General features: G+C 34.6%; 1 long non-coding RNA gene and 1 other non-coding gene across 2 annotated transcripts; both read left to right on the forward strand.

Annotated features, from left to right (window-relative positions):
• The first annotated feature begins 5,579 nt into the window (after positions 1–5,579).
• Positions 5,580–17,856, forward strand: LOC126763987 (uncharacterized). Its single transcript, XR_007667740.1, has 2 exons — positions 5,580–16,801; positions 16,875–17,856. It is a non-coding gene; the product is annotated as an uncharacterized LOC126763987 (long non-coding RNA).
• On the forward strand, positions 10,144–10,347 carry LOC126764787 (small nucleolar RNA U3). The gene has a single exon (XR_007668097.1). It is a non-coding gene; the product is annotated as a small nucleolar RNA U3 (small nucleolar RNA).
• Positions 17,857–19,460: the final 1,604 nt, after the last annotated feature.

The following is a 19,460-nucleotide window of genomic DNA, read 5'->3' on the forward strand; positions in this document are numbered from 1 at the left end:
AACTACGAGTAGTTTTCGATGCAAAAACTACAAATGGAAGTAGTTTAAATGACATCCTCTTCATAGGACCGAGACTTCAAAGAGATATATTTGACATTATAATTAAATGGAGACTTTGGCAATATGTATTAACTAGTGATATTGAAAAGATGTTTCGACAAATTAAAATAACAGATAGTGATCAAGATTACCAACGTATATTGTGGAGAGAAACAAAAGGAGAGCCGATAGAAGAATACAAACTACAAACAGTTACATATGGGACAGCATCAGCTCCTTTTTTGGCAACGAGGCCTTTACAAGAAATTGCCAAACTATGCGAGCCCCACAACTATTTGCTTTCAAACATCATTAAAAACGACTTCTACATGGACGATTTAATGACAGGAGCAGATTCAATAGATGAATGTAAGGCCATTCAGTATGAAATATCGAAACAACTACAAAAATATGGATTTCACTTAAGGAAGTGGATGTGTGAACAGTGAAATCATAGCAACAATTCCGGTAAATAACGCGAATGAAGTAATAAAAATAGCAGAAGACGAAACAATAAAGACATTGGGTATTCAATGGGATCCTACCAAAGACATGTTTGGATTTAATACGAATCTTTCAACGCAAAAGCTGGTTACAAAAAGACAAGCTTTGTCTGATTTAGCGCGAATTTTCGACCCAATGGGATGGCTTTCACCAACAACCGTTATAGCAAAGTTATTTATACAGAAACTTTGGTTGATGAAACTCAACTGGGACGAGTTACTTGACGAGAATTTAACAAAAGAATGGCAAGAGTTTATGCAGCATATACCAGAGATAAAACGAATAAAAATTCCTAGATGGTTTGAAACTAAAAACAACTTTAAATTTAAACTACATGGATTCGCAGATGCTTCAGAGAAAGCTTATGCAGCAGTTGTATATACTAAAGTTAGATCAGTTATAACAATTGTTGCTGGTAAAACTAAAGTGAATCCAATTAAAAATAAGAAAACGTTACCAAAACTGGAACTATGCGCGGCTCACCTACTTGCTAAATTGCTGCAAAGGATAAAAACAGTCATCAACAGAGAAATGAAAATATTTGCTTGGAGCGATTCAACTATAACGTTAGCATGGATAAATAATTGCCAAAATAAAGACAGATTTATTAGAACACGAATAGAAGAAATCAAATTACTTGTTTCCAATGCGAAATGGCAACACGTTGGAACAAAGCACAATCCAGCTGATGTAGCAACCAGAGGGGTACTGGCGAACAAACTAATAGAACACGATCTATGGTGGAAGGGACCAAAATGGTTGCGAGAAGAGGAACATCATTGGCCAATAAAGAAGATTATTCAAATCGATGCAACGTATGTGACAACCTCAGAGGAATTACATTTCTTGGATAAGGTAATACTTAAATATTCTAGTTTAAGCAAATTAATAAGGGTAGTAGCTTATATTTTGCGATTTGTAAAAAGAATAAGAGGGAAAAAATGCCCTGAATACTTAGTTAAATCTGAAATGAAGGAAGCTGAAGAAATGTTAATAAGATATCAGCAAAAATTACAATTTAGAGAGGAAATTCAGAGTTTAGAAATAAAAAAAGAAATTAATCATAAAAGTAGCATTGCAAGCTTAAATCTAATTTTGGATAATAAGGGAATCCTTCGTGTAGGAGGTAGATTGGGTAATTCAAATCTTCAATTTAATCAAAAGCACCCAATAATATTAAATAAGTCACATTTGTCATCATTGATAATTGAAAATATTCATAAAATAACTTTACATGGAGGGTACTAGTTAATGGAATCAATGATTAGAAGGAATTACTGGATTGTTGGATTGAAGAATTCTATAAAAAAGACAATTCGAACTTGTAGTAGATGCGTACGTTAATGCAAAGAAGTAGCAAAACAATTAATGGGAAATCTTCCAGAATTCCGAGTATCTATGTCAATTCCATTTACACACGTTGGTACAGACTATGCAGGACCGATTCATATGAAATGTTCAAAAGGACGAGGACAAAAAACATTTAGAGGATATATAGCTGTATTTGTTTGTATGGCAACAAAAGCTATTCATTTAGAAGCAGTAAGTGGTTTAACAACCGAAGCGTTCCTAGCTGCTTTGAAAAGATTTTCTGCTAGAAGAGGTAAAAGTCAACATATATATTCGGACAATGGAACAAATTTTGTCGGAGCTTGTAGAAGATTAGACCGAGATTTTAAAATGGCAATCAAAAATAATTCAGCCGTAGCTCCCATATTAGGAGCAGATAAAATTCAATGGCATTTCGGACCCCCGGCAGCTCCTCACTTCGGAGGAATTTGGGAAGCAGGAGTGAAGTCGGTGAAATATCATTTAAAAAGAGTGATAGGCGAAACTAAATTGACATTTGAAGAAATGATTACTTTGCTATCACAGATTGAAGCAATACTGAATTCACGACCTTTATGTGCGATAGATAGTGAAAGCGATATAGACGTTTTAACGCCTGGCCATTTTTTAATAGGATGTCCAATAATAGATTGTCCTGAAGCAATTAATGATAACCAAATAGGTTCATTAGATAGATGGAAATTAATACAAAAACTTAAAAAAGACTTTTGGAAACGATGGGAAAGCGAATATGTTGTAATGTTGCAACAACGCATGAAATGGAAAACCAAACAAGCTAATCTCGTACAAGGACAAATAGTTATTATTAAAGATGAAGAAACTCATCCAGCCAAATGGCCATTAGGAAAAATTATTGAAACTCATCCGGGAAAGGATGGAAATATAAGAGTTGTAACTCTAAAATTACAAAATGGCATACTTAAACGGCCCGTTCACAAATTATGCCCACTGGAGGTAACAAACAGCAGTAGAGCAGAGGAAGCAAATCATGTGACAAGTTTGCTGACTTCGAGAATAACAAAAAATACTGCAACCTCAGAACGACCGAGTAAATCAAGCAAATTGATGATGTGGTTCTTAACGATACTCATGCTAGCAACACAAACTAAGTCATTATACATTAATGATACATCTAAATCAGGAGCTTCAGTGACTAAACTAAAAAATAATACAGCAATATATTTGGAACCGATTAGTAAAATGGACATAATAAATTCAAAATGGAATTTAATAGTATATTACGAATTAGGTACTTATTATGATCGGATGCATAAAATACAAGAATTTTTTAACAGACTTACAAAATCAATGCAAAATATTGACCTATTACGAAGATGCCTGCATAATGATTACTGCAACTTTAAATGACAAATATAATAGTCTTAAAGCAAATAATGAATCGTTTATGAAAAAACAAAATAGAAAAAAGCGAGCACCATTCGAATTCGTTGGTTCAATTTACCTTATATTATTCGGAATTATGGATGCTGATGACCGAGAAAATATGGAATCAAATATTAGAAATATTTTCGACAACCAAAAAGATATAGCAAAATTGTTTAAAAGGCAGACATCGGTAGTTGATTCTACCATAAATATATTAAAAAAGACAACAGATGAAGTTAACCGTAATTTTGAGAAAATGAATCAACAACTTAATAAATTTTATAACGAACTAATAAAAGATCAAAATGCTGAACGAATGACCTTGATGTTTCAAATATTAACCATTTCAATAGGAAAAGTTATGGACGAATGTGAAGAAATCCAAACTTCAATAATTATTCTTCTAATTGACATAAATCATGGTCGCATAAATCCAAAACTATTAAAGCCTTCGCAACTTAATAAAGAAATTGAATTTATTACAAACAAACTACCACACAAATTAATACTACCTGGAAGACAATCGGGTAACGAATTAAAAGAAATTTATAAATCGATGACTGCTAAAGGTTTAACCCTTATGTGAGCACCCAGTTTTAGCCACGTTAATGAGCACCCAGGGTACCCGGGTACCCATCGCTATAATAAAACACTTTCGAAGTTTGGAAGCGAACGAAATTATGAAAAAACAGTTTAACAATTCTTTTAAGAGAATATAACAAGTAATTTACCTGTGTTTGACTCTTGTCGCACATTTTATTTTTCTGGAAGAGAAATCGTGATAGCGAAATCTCGCCCTCTACGGGTGGGACATGGTCAGTTTTCACCTTTACACGTCGACACGTATTCGAAATATTTGTAGTTGTGGTAGTATCGAAGAATAGGCTTATTTCAGTGACTTGGGAGTACACAGTTACGCAGTTTGGCAACTGTGAATCAGTGAGAAGTGAACAGTTGATGAGGAATGTCGTGTAAAGCAGGGAAAGTCGACTGCGTCGATGTGCATAGAGCGGCTTTGCGTTAGAATCGACATTATTAACTATTAATCGAACAATTTCGAATACTTTGTGGACTCAATCGAGCATTTATGAGAGATAATAATTGTAAGTTCGTAATGGAAGATCATCTATCACCTCATCAATTCGGATGGTGAGCAAAATTTTGTCCAATGATATTACGACTTTCACCGTACGGGGAAGATGACCAGTGAGTCAGAAGAGAGTGAAGCAGAGGACACAGCCGCAGGTGTATCAACTATAGGGGAAGAAGCAGATATTAAAAATGGCGATGAACACATTGCAAAAAACAGAACTGTCTGGTGTAAGAAACCGCCTGAAATTCGACAAACTGCTTCTCACGATATTTTGCGACAGAAAAGTGGCCCTGCTAGATCTACAGAAACATTGTTAGGAGATAAATTTAGGACTATAATCTCAGTTGAAATAATTGATTTTATTGTTCGCTATACTAAACAGAAAACTCTAATCGTCTATAAAGATCATAACGCGCAAAATCCTAATTCGAATAGAGGTTGGCGTTCGGTTACTGTGTAAGAAATGTATTTGTTCATTGGGATTCTCATTTGCTCTGGCGCCAATAATACTATATGTGAAAGAGTAACTCGTATCCTTTTTATCTTTATCCAACGCATGCCAAGTATGTACAGAAAATGATAAAGCTACTCCTATACGTGATTTATGGACAATGTTCAATGCAGATTTGGGTAAAGTAAAGTACGGAAAATTATACTTATCGTAGACACACAAAATTCACACAGTACATTCCTTTGAAACTCGAAAAAATGGCATAAAAATTTGGTGGATTTGCGATACTGAAAGCGCTGCCAATGTTCGAGAAAAAAAATTAAGGAAAGAGAGTAATAAAAGAACTTACAGCTCCGTTCAAAGGAAGTTTCCGAAATATAACAATGGAAAATTATTTTACGACTTTGCCTCTTGCTTAATACTTACTCCCATGGAAATTGACAAGCACTGGTACATTGAAGAAAAATAAACCTTATATGTGTATGTCGAAAGTAATATGTCCTGATTGTGCTGAATAATTAATGAAGATTTTAATAAATTTATGTTACGAATTCATGTTATTAGTTATTTATTATCCCAAGTTATATAGTTAAAACATTTATCTATATTGAATCTCATTTACAGATGATTGCATTGTTTTTCATATAGTGGGTACCCGGGTACCCGGGTGCTCCCCGCGAGTTACCTAATTTCATACATAATTTTCAACTTCATACAATTTTTTTTTTTCCATTTTGAATACTGAAATAGCTTTGATGGAAGTTAAATCGCAAGGATCCGGAAGCTCAGTTCGATAAAAAATTATTTCACCGAATTGCTAGCAGAAAAGTGTGGTGGTGGGCACCCGGGTACCCGGGTGCTCACATAAGGGTTAATTGTTGATTCACGGCTAGTCATAAACCTAGAAATTCCTTTAATATCGTATGAACCGTCAAACGTATATAAATTAAATCCACTTCCAATAAATTACAAAGGGAATATGATTATTCCAGAAATAAAGGCAGAATATTTAATATACAAGTTTGATTTAAATCAATATTCACTTATAAACCAAGTAGATCTAGATAAATGTTCTACTAACTCAGAGAATCATTACCAATGTCCTGGAAATTTAACTTGGAAATCAGCGACGGATAATTCATGTGAAGTAGCAGCTTTAAAACAATTAGAAAATGAAGCATGTGATTTCAAACCTTCTACAAATGAAAACAAATAAGAGAAGGATGCACAGTCCGGCATGAAGGAGTAACTGTAACAGCATCTCATCACATACAATCTGAAATTAAAAAATAATTGCTATCCTCTTCTTGGGTGAAAGATATTGAAGATATTCCAGAACTACAAGTAAAACCTTTTGATTCAACATTAATAAACAATACTAAAGATATCGTACATCTTAAACAACAAATAGAACTCCTCAAAACAGAAAATATAAAATTAAAAGGTATAAATTTTCATCACGTAAGTGGTCACGTTTCGCTAACATTAGTTTTGATAATAGCATTAATCATTACTATTTTATATATAAGATCCAAATGTGTAACAAGAACTGTGACTGTTCCATTTGAACTTCCAGTTAGACATAATTAAAAAATATTAATAATAAAACATAATATACAAGTAAAGTTAAGATACAACTTTGGCCCCTGGCAGAATGTTCATAAAGATATGAACATGAAAGTTTAGTAACCTTAACATAGAATTATATATTCAAAATTATATTTTTGACACAACTACATTAATACATAAAAATATACATGTAAACAATAAATTGTAATATGAGACTTGCTCATAAAAATGTGAAAATCATTGCACATAAAAGAAAACTCATAAATTAGAGTATACATAATACTAATATTAAAATACAAAATATACATACTCGAAATATTAATGCACACAAGCAACAGATAAGAAAGTATCAAGCGTGTGTACGTATGTGTATAAGTGCGTTAGATGTACTAATCTAAAAAACTATAAAATATCAATGCGTTGGTATCTGAAAAATGTTGAATTTCGTAAATTATAAAGAAACATTGCACCTATTACTATATGCTATATATATTTCTGGCCTAATAATGTAAATAGGCATATTTATCAACGAAAATGTTTTATTTTTTTTTGTTTTTGTCGATTGCTGTTTTGTTTCGGGCTCATACGCATAGATCCATGATTTGTCACCTGTGACGATCTTATAAACGTCTTTTGAAGCACCGCGATCGTATTTTTTCAGCAATTCTTTACACCAATCCACACGAGCCTTTTTTTGAGCGATTGTCAAATTGTGCGGGATGCAACGAGAGCAAACCTTTTTTACAGCCAGGTGTTCATGCAATATCGAATGTATGCTGGTGGGAGATGCCTCTATCTGAAGGTATGTTACATGACGGTCTTGCATTATCAGTTCACCTACGGCATCGATGTTTTCTGGCACAACGGCTGTTTTTGGACGACCTTCACGGAATTCGTCTTTGAGCGAGCGTCGGCCACGGTTGAATTCGTTGTACCAGTTTTTCACAGTGCTATAGGATGGTGCTTCATAGCCATACAAAGATTTTAGTTCATCGATGCACTCTTGTCGTGATAATCCACGTCGAAAGTTGTGAAAAATGATCGCACGAAAATGTTAACGAGTTAATTCCATTTTTTGGCCGAGATGAATTTTTTAATTCCCTGTAAATAAAACAATTTACGATTAAATGGCAATGGAAATGTCAGATTGCACCTGGCAACATTTAGTGTTGCCCTAGGCCAGAATATATATAGCAGCCCTCGTATATATCAGCTAGTGCATTATTTTCATTCATAATTAGTACATACGACATAATAAATTTTTTAAACTATAATTTAACGCTATCATTTAATACTTTTCCTTTTACTTCATTAAAATACTTTGAAACTTTTTAGAAACCATAAATGAAAATACACGGGACAACTGATACTCTTATGTTTTGAGACGATAGAAAATGCTGCACTTTTGCCTGTTTAGAACGCAATACATTAAGAAAAGAACACACAACTTTCACAGCCCGTGCACAGAGCATTATAACTGAAAAATTTTTGTGAGAAAAGAAATCGTTATAAGATACCTTAAATTGCCCTAAATATACGGTATAAAGCCAACCGGAAATTTGAAAATGTTATATTTGCATTAGTTCATATTATTTGGGGGCTAGGGCAAGTTTTTACAAAATTGTATCCATTTTAGGCATAAAGATCCATTGGTTTTAGAAAAACAAGTATAGGGGTTTTCCATAAGAGCGCTATAAAAGTTTTTGAAGTTATACTTCTTATACGAGTTCGGAAAGGTTGCGATAGATTCAGGTTGCGCAACCTTGCTCAATATGAATCTACGCACCTTGTCTGCGAAGATGTTCGAGCAGCAAGCGAAGCGCTGACAATCGGCGATCGTTTGTTCGTTTGTTTCGGCACAGCTCGGCTTTTCTACCAACAACACAATGTTGCCATGCTTATGCTGTTGTTGTTTTTGTAGAACAATGTTTCAATTTTTGGTTGGTGACATATTCAATTAAAAAATTAATTCCTTCCTTACCTCCTACGTGCTCATCGTAATTTTTGAAACGTTTACCGCCTAGACCACCATTGACACTTGAATTGCATTGTCCTAATTATGGTTTGGTTATGCATGAAAGAAATATACAATGGATCGCCGATTGTTGGTGACATGTTCATATGTGTACGCATATGTTTGCAATGTATGCAAATATATGTATATATAAGTATATAAGAATGTATGAACATGCAAGTCAATGCGCGCACATGTAATACATAAGTATATTGATAAGTGATGAATATATGATTTCAATTTCTGAACGCGCACATGCGTATACATACACTCATATGAGCATGTGGAGATACACAAGATAGGATAGAAGATGTATGCCTTTTAACATCGTATACTATACAAATAAATATTTTTCTTACTAATAGAAATTAAATTTATCACAGCAATATACATATACATAATATTGCTGTGATAAATTTAATTTTATTAGTAAGAAAAATATTTATTTGGATAGTATACGATGTTAAAAGCAAAAAATTAAAAGTTTATTCTGTCGAGATTCGAACCTGAGACCTGTGGTATCATCTTGACTTTCCAAGCGCTTACCACCAACACCACCATTGACACTTAGGTTGCGCTGACTTAAGTATGGTTTGGTTATGCATGTACATAAGAAACATACGATGGTTCTAATAATTTTGTTTAAGTATAGAAATATGCTTTTGTAGAACATTTGCTTTCGCAAATATACAAACAAATGTGCAAACGACATAATATATGTACATATGTGTGTATGATTGTTTCGCATTTTACTTCTACGCCGGTCAAATTTCTAAACAAAAATCGGCTGAAATGTGTGAGAAAATAAAAAAATGGACAACTAGGGCAAATAATTTTTAAAAAATTTATTGACAATTAAATATAAATGAAAATACATGTAAATTTACTTAAATTTATTGAAATTTCGTTTCGCATTTTTCGGCACTTTCAAATTAATTAATATAAGTAAAATTCACGACTTAACCCGCACACGTCTTATTCGCGCAAAATTTCCAACTTTATGAAAATTGGCGCATTTATTGACACTTCAATTTTATGTAAAGTTTAAAACATGTTTACATATGAATATATAATATATTTGATTTTGGCGCAATTATTGACACTTGTCTTAATATAGAAAATTGGGCCAAAACGAAACAATGAAATACATACATAATTACTTTTGCATGTGAATATGGAAATACCGACGGCAAAACGCAAAGGCATATATTGCACATATGTACATACATACATACATAGAAGCGATTTCTTGGCTGAAAGCAAAAATTGAAGCATGAGAAATTGAAATGCCGACGGCAAAACGAAATTGCTTACATTCGTACATTGCGTATGAATCATGAAAATATCATCATAATGTTTAGGTAAATCTTTTATATATTTAAAATGAGTTATTATAAAATAAGATCACATATTCATTTAAAAATAAATTCTGTTGGGATTCGAACCTACGTATCTCCACCGTGCTTATCGTAATTTTTGAAACGCTTAACTCCTAGACCACCATTGACACTTGAATTGCGTTGCCTTATTATGGTTTGGTTATGCATGAAAGAAATGTAAAATGGATCGCCGATTGTTACCTCTTTCCTCGCTGCTGCTGCGCATATGTATGTTTTTGTGCTTGTTCATTATTGAAGTTATACAGCTTTTTCTTTCCTTTGTCTTTCATTTCTGCGAATTCTCAACTATTTTATGTGACCTTTTGTTGAAATACCCTGCGTTGACCGTTGAAAAATTAAGGCTATACTTTACAGGATTATTTCTGTAGTTAGTCTTCATTTACATTTTTTTGAAAACCGACCCGCGATGACGAGGTATATCATTTTATCTGACAGCGTGAGGTTTAAGAAGTTCATTTCTAATTGTGTCTTGTGGCATATTAGAAATGATGTTTCTTCGAAAATCGTTCGCTTACAACGGATAAAACGACTTCTGAGTGGTGATTTTAATGAATAAATTCCTTTTGGTTGAAATGCTCTGCGTTGGCCGTTGAAAAGTTAAGACTATACTTCTCAGGATCATTCATTCCTTTCATTTCTTAAAAGAAATTAATGACCTTTAGAAATATGCATATTTGCATTATTTCGTTGTCATTTCCATATTCGTAGCAATGGAATTTCTATGGCATAAATAAAGTAATGGCCGCCGATTGTCACCCCTTGCCGCTGTAGCAGCTTCGCCTACAAACATGAGTAAATATGTATGTATGTAAGCACCAGAAAGTTGTGCAATTTATGATTTTTAGCTTTTGCCATCGTCGCGAAAAAACGACTTGTTGGCAAAGGCTTGCTCGGGGAGATAATAAATTATAATAAATTTATAAAATGTGAATTTAAGTTTTCTAGTTTTCTTTCATACAAAATGATATGCATTTCTTGGAATATCACTAAGAAGTATAACTTCATCCGCGCGTAGGGACTCCACGCACCTTTTTTAAATATGACAAAAACGGTTTGGGATATCAATGAAATTTTTTAGTTGCTGTGAAGTACATTTAATTCCATTATGTATGGAACTCGATTTCTTTTTCATGGCTATCACAGACACGCTTGCAGAAGTCCAGACGCTGAACCCAATTTTCAACGATTTCCAAGCATAAATCGGCCGATCCTGCTGCAATTTCACGTTCTCTGTTCAAACGAAGTTCATCAATCGCCACTCCCTTGTTGGCATAGACCATAAACTTGGCATAGCCCCACACGAAATAGTCCAACAGCGTCAAATCGCACGGTGGAGGCGGCCAATTGACTTGGTTTTTAATAAATCAATTGTGACTATGTGGCTTGTGGCGCTGTCCAGTTGGAATCACATATTGCCCAAGTACATATCATCCAATTCGAGCCAAAAATATTTGGTTATCATTGAGCGGTAGCGATTCCCATTCACAGTAATGCGCCAGTATTAACCATCACGGAAGGTGAATGGCCTAATGACGCCTCTTGCCCATAAACCGCACCGAACCCTAATTTTAATACTCTCGCAGCAAAGTTTCTAAGGAGAGTATTATAGTTTTTTTCACATAACGGTTGTTTGTAAGTCCTAAAACTAAAAGAGTCCGTCTGTCCGTCCATCTGTCGGTCCGTTTGTTTGTCCGACCGTCCGTGCAAGCTGTAACTTGAGTAAAAATTGAGATATCATGATGAAACTCAGTACACGTATTCCTTGGCTCGATAAGAAGGTTAAGTTCGAAGATGGGCAAAATCGGCCCACTGCCACGCCCACAAAATGGCGGAAACCGAAAACTTATAAAGTGTCATAACTAAGCCATAAATTAAGATATTAAAGTGAAATTTGGCACAAAGGATCGCATTAGGGTGGGGCATATGTGGACGCAATTATTTTGTAAAAGTGGGCGTGGCCCCGCCCCCTACTAAGTTTTTTGTACATATCTCGGAAACTACTATAGCTATGTCAACCAAAGTCTATAGGGTCGTTTCCTTCAGGCATTTCCATATACAGTTTAAAAATGGAAGAAATCGGATAATAACCACGCCCACCTCCCATACAAAGGTTATGTTGAAAATCACTAAAAGTGCGTTAACCGACTAAAAAAAAACGTCAGAAACACTAAGTTTTACGGAAGAAATTGCAGAATGAAGCTGCACCCAGGCTTTTTTTAAAAATTGAAAATGGGCGTGGCCTCGCCCACTTATGGACCAAAAACCATATCTCAGGAACTACTAGACCGATTTCCATGAAATTCGGTATATAATATTTTCTTAACACCCTGATGACATGTACGAAATATGGGTGAAATCGGTTCACAACCACGCCTTCTTCCAATATAACGCTATTTTGAATTCCATCTGATGCCTTCTCTGTATATTATATAGTACATTAGGAACCAATGATGATAGCGGAATAAAACTTTACAAAAATACGGTATTTGAAAAATATGTAAATGACGTATAATGAAATCTCGATTATCACTTTATGATGCGAGAGTATAAAATGTTCGGTGATACCCAAACTTAGCCCTTCCTTACTTGAAAAGAAAGAGAACAGCACTGCCGGCAACATGTTTTTATACTCTCGCAACAATGTTGCTAAGGAGAGTATTATAGTTTTGTTCACATAACGGTTGTTTGTAAGTCCTAAAACTAAAAGAGTCAGATATAGGGTTATATATACCAAAGTGATCAGGGTGACGAGTAGAGTCGAAATCCGGATGTCTGTCTGTCCGTCCGTCCGTCTGTCCGTCCGTCCGTCCGTGCAAGCTGTAACTTGAGTAAAAATTGAGATATCATGATGAAACTTGGTACACGTATGTATTTTTTGGCTCCATGATAAGGTTAAGTTCGAAGATGGGCAAAATCGGCCCACTGCCACGCCCACAAAATGGCGAAAACCGAAATCCTATAAAGTGTCATAACTAAGCCATAAATAAAGATATTGAAGTGAAATTTGGCACAAAGGATGGCATTAGAGAGGAGCATATTTGGACGTAATTTTTTTGGAAAAGTGTGCGTGGCCCCGCCCCCTACTAAGTTGTTTGTACATATCTCGGAAACTACTATAGCTATGTCAACCAAACTCTATAGAGTCGTTTCCTTAAGGAATTTCTATATACAGTTCAAAAATGGAAGAAGTCGGATAATAACCACGCCCACCTCCCATACAAAGGTTATGTTGAAAATCACTAAAAGTGCTTTAACACCGACTAACAAAACACGTCAGAAACACTAAATTTTACGGAAGAAATGGCAGAAAGAAGCTGCACCCAGGCTTTTTTTTAAATTGAAAATGGGTGTGGCGTCGCCCACTTATGGACCAAAAACCATATCTCAGGAACTACTAATCTAATTTTACAGCAAAACAAAAAAATATGTAAATGACGGATAATGAAATCTCGATTATCACTTTATCATGCGAGAGTATAAAATGTTCGGTGGCACCCGAACTTAGCCCTTCCTTACTTGTTTTCTATTCATTTCTCTATTGCGAAACCCAAACGAACCCAGAACACAGAACCAGTGTTGCTGGATTTTTTATGAATTAAAAAAAAAATATTTAAATTTTTAGGAAAAAAATGCTTTTTTCCCTTCATACATTCATTTTTAACTTCGAAAGTGTTGCACATATAAGAAAACGGTATAGAAACAGATTAGAGAAACTGTAATTCTTAATTTTTCTAAATTTGTTTCGTCAAAATCGGACAAGTGGTTCGCGAGTTATGTTAAACTACGTTTTTGCCAAAATGTTACAACTAAGAGAAAAAACATCAAGATAAGGAAAAAATTTAAAAGGTCATAAAAAAAAACTGACACATACGAACGCTAAACCCTTTGAGGGTTTGACTATACTGACCTAATACCATCACCTTGACTTCGAATTTCTCATCCCCCAGATTAGCTGTTGTAGTGTGCTATCAAAAGAATTGGATACGACGGCGATCCTGTGCGTTTCAATTAATACTTCCATTATCCACTTCGTCATAACGCAGTTACGCTAGCGCCAATCCCTTTTCGTTTTCTACAATTTGATTCCATGGCGATTGTGGTCGATAAGTTAATTCGATCGCTACAGTTTATTCCGCCTTAACTCCTGGATCCCCGACGCCCCGATCGTTAACGCTTATATTTATTAATCTAAATATTAACTTATATATTGTATTACATAATATTGTATATGGATGAATATAAAATTTAAAAAATGTATATCCCGTAAACAGTGATTGCGAGTGTATGTATCTTAATAATATTTTACGCAAGTTGGTGAGGGTGCAGATACATACATATGTTCAGTATAAAATGAATTAATCCTCTAACTTTTAGTCCAAAACGATCAACAGATATTTTGTTTGCTGGCAAAGAAATAGTCGTTTGCGGCTATGGGAACATTGGAAAGGGTTGTGTACAAAGTCTTCGAAGAAAAGTTTGCATAGCAAATGCATAGCCTTTCATTTTAAAAAAATTGTGCATGGTTCCAGCATAAATGGATTTCGTTTAAATCAAATTGTTCGTTAAAAGCGCCCATACACGGGCACACAAGTGCGTTCGATCGGTATGTGTGCGCTGGCGGTTTATCGTGTATGGGCTTGTTCGCGTACCGATCCATGTTCGCGAAAATGTTTGATTTTTTACGATCGGTGCGCGAACATGTTTATCGTGTATGGCGTTGTCGGCGCACAAAATCTCATTTCTCTCGTGTCACCGAACAGTGAAGATCGCGGACAATGGCAAGTGTTAAGGGGAGAGCCTGCTTTCGAGGCTACAAAAAATCGATTTTTTTGAGGATTTTTTTGGGAGGGAAAGAAATAATTGATTCAGGCGAAATTTCTAGGCTTTATAGTTATATATTTGAACATCTTTCACAAATTTTTTGATACGAAATCTTTGATATTCTGCCTTTCGGAAGCAATTACCCGATGCATCTCGCATGTACATTTTTCGGACGGTGGGCAGGATGCAGGTCGCAATTTCTATCGGAAACAAAAAATTCAAAAAGATTCATATTTTTTATTAATTTATCCTCTAGTTAAACTAAGAAAATTCCAAAAAAAAGTGTAAAATTTAAAATTTTATTAAAAATTGAATAAATAGTGGCTTTTGATCAAAAGAATTTTACTTTATGCTGTTTAAAAATATGTTAAAACTTGACTTTTCTTAATATTTTCTTTAGTTTAAATATAAGATAATTTTATGTCAATGATAATAAACTTTGCCCTAATTCCATACGACGTTTAGTTTTTTTTTCTATCCTGCCCGCCAATTAAGAATAATCGTAAAAATGAAAAACCGAGAAATCACGCTTCAAAGTTTTCGCTTTTTGCCTAAGCGCTCATACATATGTATTAGGCCGAGTCGATTTGTGGGGAGGCAAAAAAATCGCCCATTGCTCTATGAAAATCATATTCTAGGGATCAAAATAAGAAACTTTGCCGAAGGAACCATACCTCTGAAACGAATTCTGATGTCCCCCAATTTGGGTCGAACTTTTGGGTAGGGGCAAATTTTGAAATAGAATTGAAATTATCATTTCATTCTTATTACCTCTGAAAGTGAGGAGAACTAAAGCAATAACCACTATGGTATTTAAAAAAAAAAAATAAGTGAAGTGACCATTCCAAATCAAAAAGTTTACAATGAATCCACCATCCTCTACACCGCAAGATGAAGCAACTACATCAACAACTATCGAAAACCCAATGAGTCATATACCCAAGCATGATGTTACTGTTTTTGGTGTGTCTACTGATTTGACTGATCTTAATTTACCAACCCATCTGGATATCTTGAGATATTATTTTTACTTAAGCGAACGTGCTAAAACAGAACAAAAAAAGCTTTCCAATAAATCATTCACTATTCAAGTACAAGATAAGTTGATTGGAATTTGGGAAAAACTTGGTATGGAAATAATGCTGAAAAAAGTGTATGTAATAAATTGAATAAATTGCTTGACAAGTATCAAGAGCAAATCAAGAGAAGAAACAACACCCAACAATTTACAGAGTATGTAAAATCTCTGGAAACAATTTTTTACATTGGAACATGTAAATGCGATTTGAAGGCAGCTCCATGTGCATGCGGCTGGGTTCTCGAACGCCTCAAAGAGTTCATGCACGATCAACATAATCAGAGAGGACTAACAATGAATGCATTTATGATGGAAACTGAAGAGCAAGGAGCAACGTCTATGCCATCAATGCCAACATACCAAGATCCCGATGATTCAACATACGCACCGCCACCGGTTCAAGAAGATATGGATAGAAGCACAATACACAGAGAGATACGATTGTTTTAACTTTGCCTTGGTATGTGACAGATTTGGTGTGCCTGACAGAGTAGCATCAGCACTGGGAACCGCTCTTTTGCAAGATTTTAAAATTAAAGATAAGCATGGGAAACCTCTCATCATGGATAAATCGAAAGTTCGCAGAGAAAAAGAGAAATGCAGACAAGAAGTGCTTCGCAAACGGTTAGATGATACCAATTTGTTAGCGTTTTCATTCGATGGCAGAAAAGATGATACTTTAACGATAGATAAAATTGATGAGAAGTATCATACTAGGAAGGTAAAAGAACTTCATCTTGTTATTTTGAGAGAACCCAATTCTGAATTGATTGGTTACGTAAGACTGGAACATGAAACCGCTGAATACAAAACAACCAAATTAAATGTTTTTTTCAACGATAAAAATATATCACTGGATACATTAATTGGAATATGCACTGACGGTGAGCCAACAAACACTGGCTCACACGGTGGAATTATACGACGATTCGAATTGCTGTTAAAAAGACCATTGCATTGGTTTGTTTGCCTTTTACACTTCAACGAACTTCCGTTTCGGCATTTGTTTGAAGCTTTGGATAAATCAACTAGCACTGGACCAAGATCGGCAACCGGAAAACTGAGCCGTTAAATCAAAACTTGTGAAACTCTTCCGGTAAGTTATTGCTATCACTCATTTATTATAATTGTCAACCATTTTTAATTATTTTATTATTATATATTTTTAGGTGGTGGACGGCTTCCAGAAAATTGAGTTGCAAAATATGCCCCCTGCTCCAGAAAAAAAAGAATTTTCCACCGATTCGAAGTACTTATATGACATGGCCCATGCAATTTCTAGCAGCGTGGTTCCGGTGGATCTGGCTAACATCAAACCAGGGAAAATTGAACATTCTAGGTGGCTCACCAAGGCCGGTAGATTATTGCGATTATATGTGACAACGGAAAATCCAGATGCAAATTTAAGAATTCTGGTTGAATTTATAATTAAATGTTATGTGCCAATGTACTTCAATATCAAGTATTACAGCTCTGTCGTGTACGGCAGTGCATTATTTTTCAAGTTCATTGGTTGGTCACGATTTCTAGAACCTCGTTTACGCAAAATTGTCAATCAAGTAATTAAAGATAATTCATATTATGCGCATTCGGAAAATTTCTTGTTATCAATGTTGTTTGATGATAGGAAAGAAAAGCGCGACTGTGCCATCAAGAAAATTCTACGCTATCGAACCGATGTTGACGAGCCAATGGAACTTAGAGTTTATAAAAAACCAGATATAAACTTTAATTGCACAAGTTATACGGAAATGATCAATTTGAATGAGATAAATATCGTATTTGAACCACCATTCAGGCGAAGCATTCCGTACGATACATTGAAAGAATATTTAAATCAAGATGATCCACCATTTAATGATCCAAAAATTCCATCACACATACAAGGAACGGAACGGCATGTTCAATTGCTAGCTAGCGTTTCCAAACGGTTTATACCGGAAAATGTAGAGTCTGTTATGGCGACGACATAAGAGAGCCGTGCGAAATTGCCCAGACTTGAAAGTAAAGAACAAAATTTTTTTTTAGTTTCTTTTCTATAACTCACTTAAATTAATTTTTTCATTTACATATGTTCTGACTAAATAAATTTCTTAAGAGAAAAAATAGATATTATTATAAATAAATAAGTAAAAATAAAGAAAAAACATAGCCATTTAGCTGATTTTTTCATGTAAAGGCCAAAAATGGTGATTTTTTTAAATGATTGTATAGGGAACCCCCCAGGGGAGTTCCAGGGAGTGTGCCACTGGCATGGGTGGATCGGCCGTCCAAAGTTAGTGGGGGTCGGTCATACATTTGGACTCGATTGGAGCACTCTAAATGGGTCAAAGTGGGATTTTTCAAAATTTGCCCCTGCCCAAAAGTTCGACCCAAATTGGGGGACATCAAAATTCGTTTTAGAGGTATGGTTTCTTCGGCAAAGTTTCTTATTTTGATCCCTAGAATATGATTTTCATAGAGCAATGGGCGATTTTTAAATCGACCCGCCCTAATATGTATACATAGTGTAAGAAAAATAAAAGTTGGAATAACTTATTAACGAAATACAATGAAATAGATAAAAATGCTACATTAGAAATAAATTCCAAGAAATGTTCCGCTTGCCTGTCGCACATGTTAACTCTGTGAAGAACGAACGCAAAATGGATTTGTGTGTCGTATATGGGCGAAACGAATTCACACCGATCGATCGCACTTGTGTGTCGTGTATGGGCACTATAAGTTTCTTGGAATTTATTTCTAATGCAGCATTTTTATCTATTTCTTGGTATTTCGTTAATAAGTTATTCCAACCTTTATTTTTCTCAATTTTATTTTTATATTTATCACTTTTCGTTTGCCAAATTGCCAATTCATTTTTTATAAGATCAATAAATTCTGATACGAAAGCTTCAAACAATCGATTTTTTTTTTTTTTTGCTTAAATCTCTTTAAAAATTATCTAAGAATTTGTCTGAAAGTTATAGATGGGAATTCGAAATATTATCGAAGATAGAAGGGAAATAGTGACCGAGCTTCTAGCAGATATACTATATGTATGAGCGCTTGGGCAGAAAGTGAAAACTTTGACGCGCGATTTCTCGGTTTTCAATCTTACGATTTTTCTTAATTGGCGGACAGGATAGAAAAAACTAAACGTATGGAATTGGGGCAAAGTTTATTATCTTTGGCATTAAATTATCTTCTATTTAAACAAAAAAAAGCTAAGAAAAGTAAAGTTTGAACATACATATGTAAAATTTTTTTGGTCAAAAACCACTTGTTTCTTCAAATTTTAAAAATGTTTATATTTTTACACTTATTTATTGAAATTTTCCTAGTTTAACTTGAACAAAGTTATTAACAAATATGAATCTTCTTGAATTTTTTGTTTCCGATAGAAATTGCGACCTGCATACTGCCCGCCGTCCAACAAATGCTCATGCGAGATGCATTGGACAATTGCTTCCCTAAGGCAGAATATCAAAGAATTCGTATCCAAAAAATTTTCGGATTATGTTTAACAGGTTCCCTGTCCCCATACAAAAATTAATTTTTATTGGTACACGTGCAACACTTATTTTTGAAATTATATCGCTGTCAAGATATGTGGGATAGTTCAAAAATACATCGATAACCTCTAAAAATGCCTACAGCAATATAATTTCAAAAATAAGTGTTGCACGTGTACCGTCTAGATTTTTAAATAAATTGGAGTGTGTACTCGAAGTGCGTTCTTATTTATTTAGTTGGGCAAACCATATTAAATTTTG

This window comes from Bactrocera neohumeralis, unplaced genomic scaffold, assembly GCF_024586455.1.
Source record: "Bactrocera neohumeralis isolate Rockhampton unplaced genomic scaffold, APGP_CSIRO_Bneo_wtdbg2-racon-allhic-juicebox.fasta_v2 cluster09, whole genome shotgun sequence".
NCBI classification, from domain to species: domain Eukaryota; kingdom Metazoa; phylum Arthropoda; class Insecta; order Diptera; family Tephritidae; genus Bactrocera; species Bactrocera neohumeralis.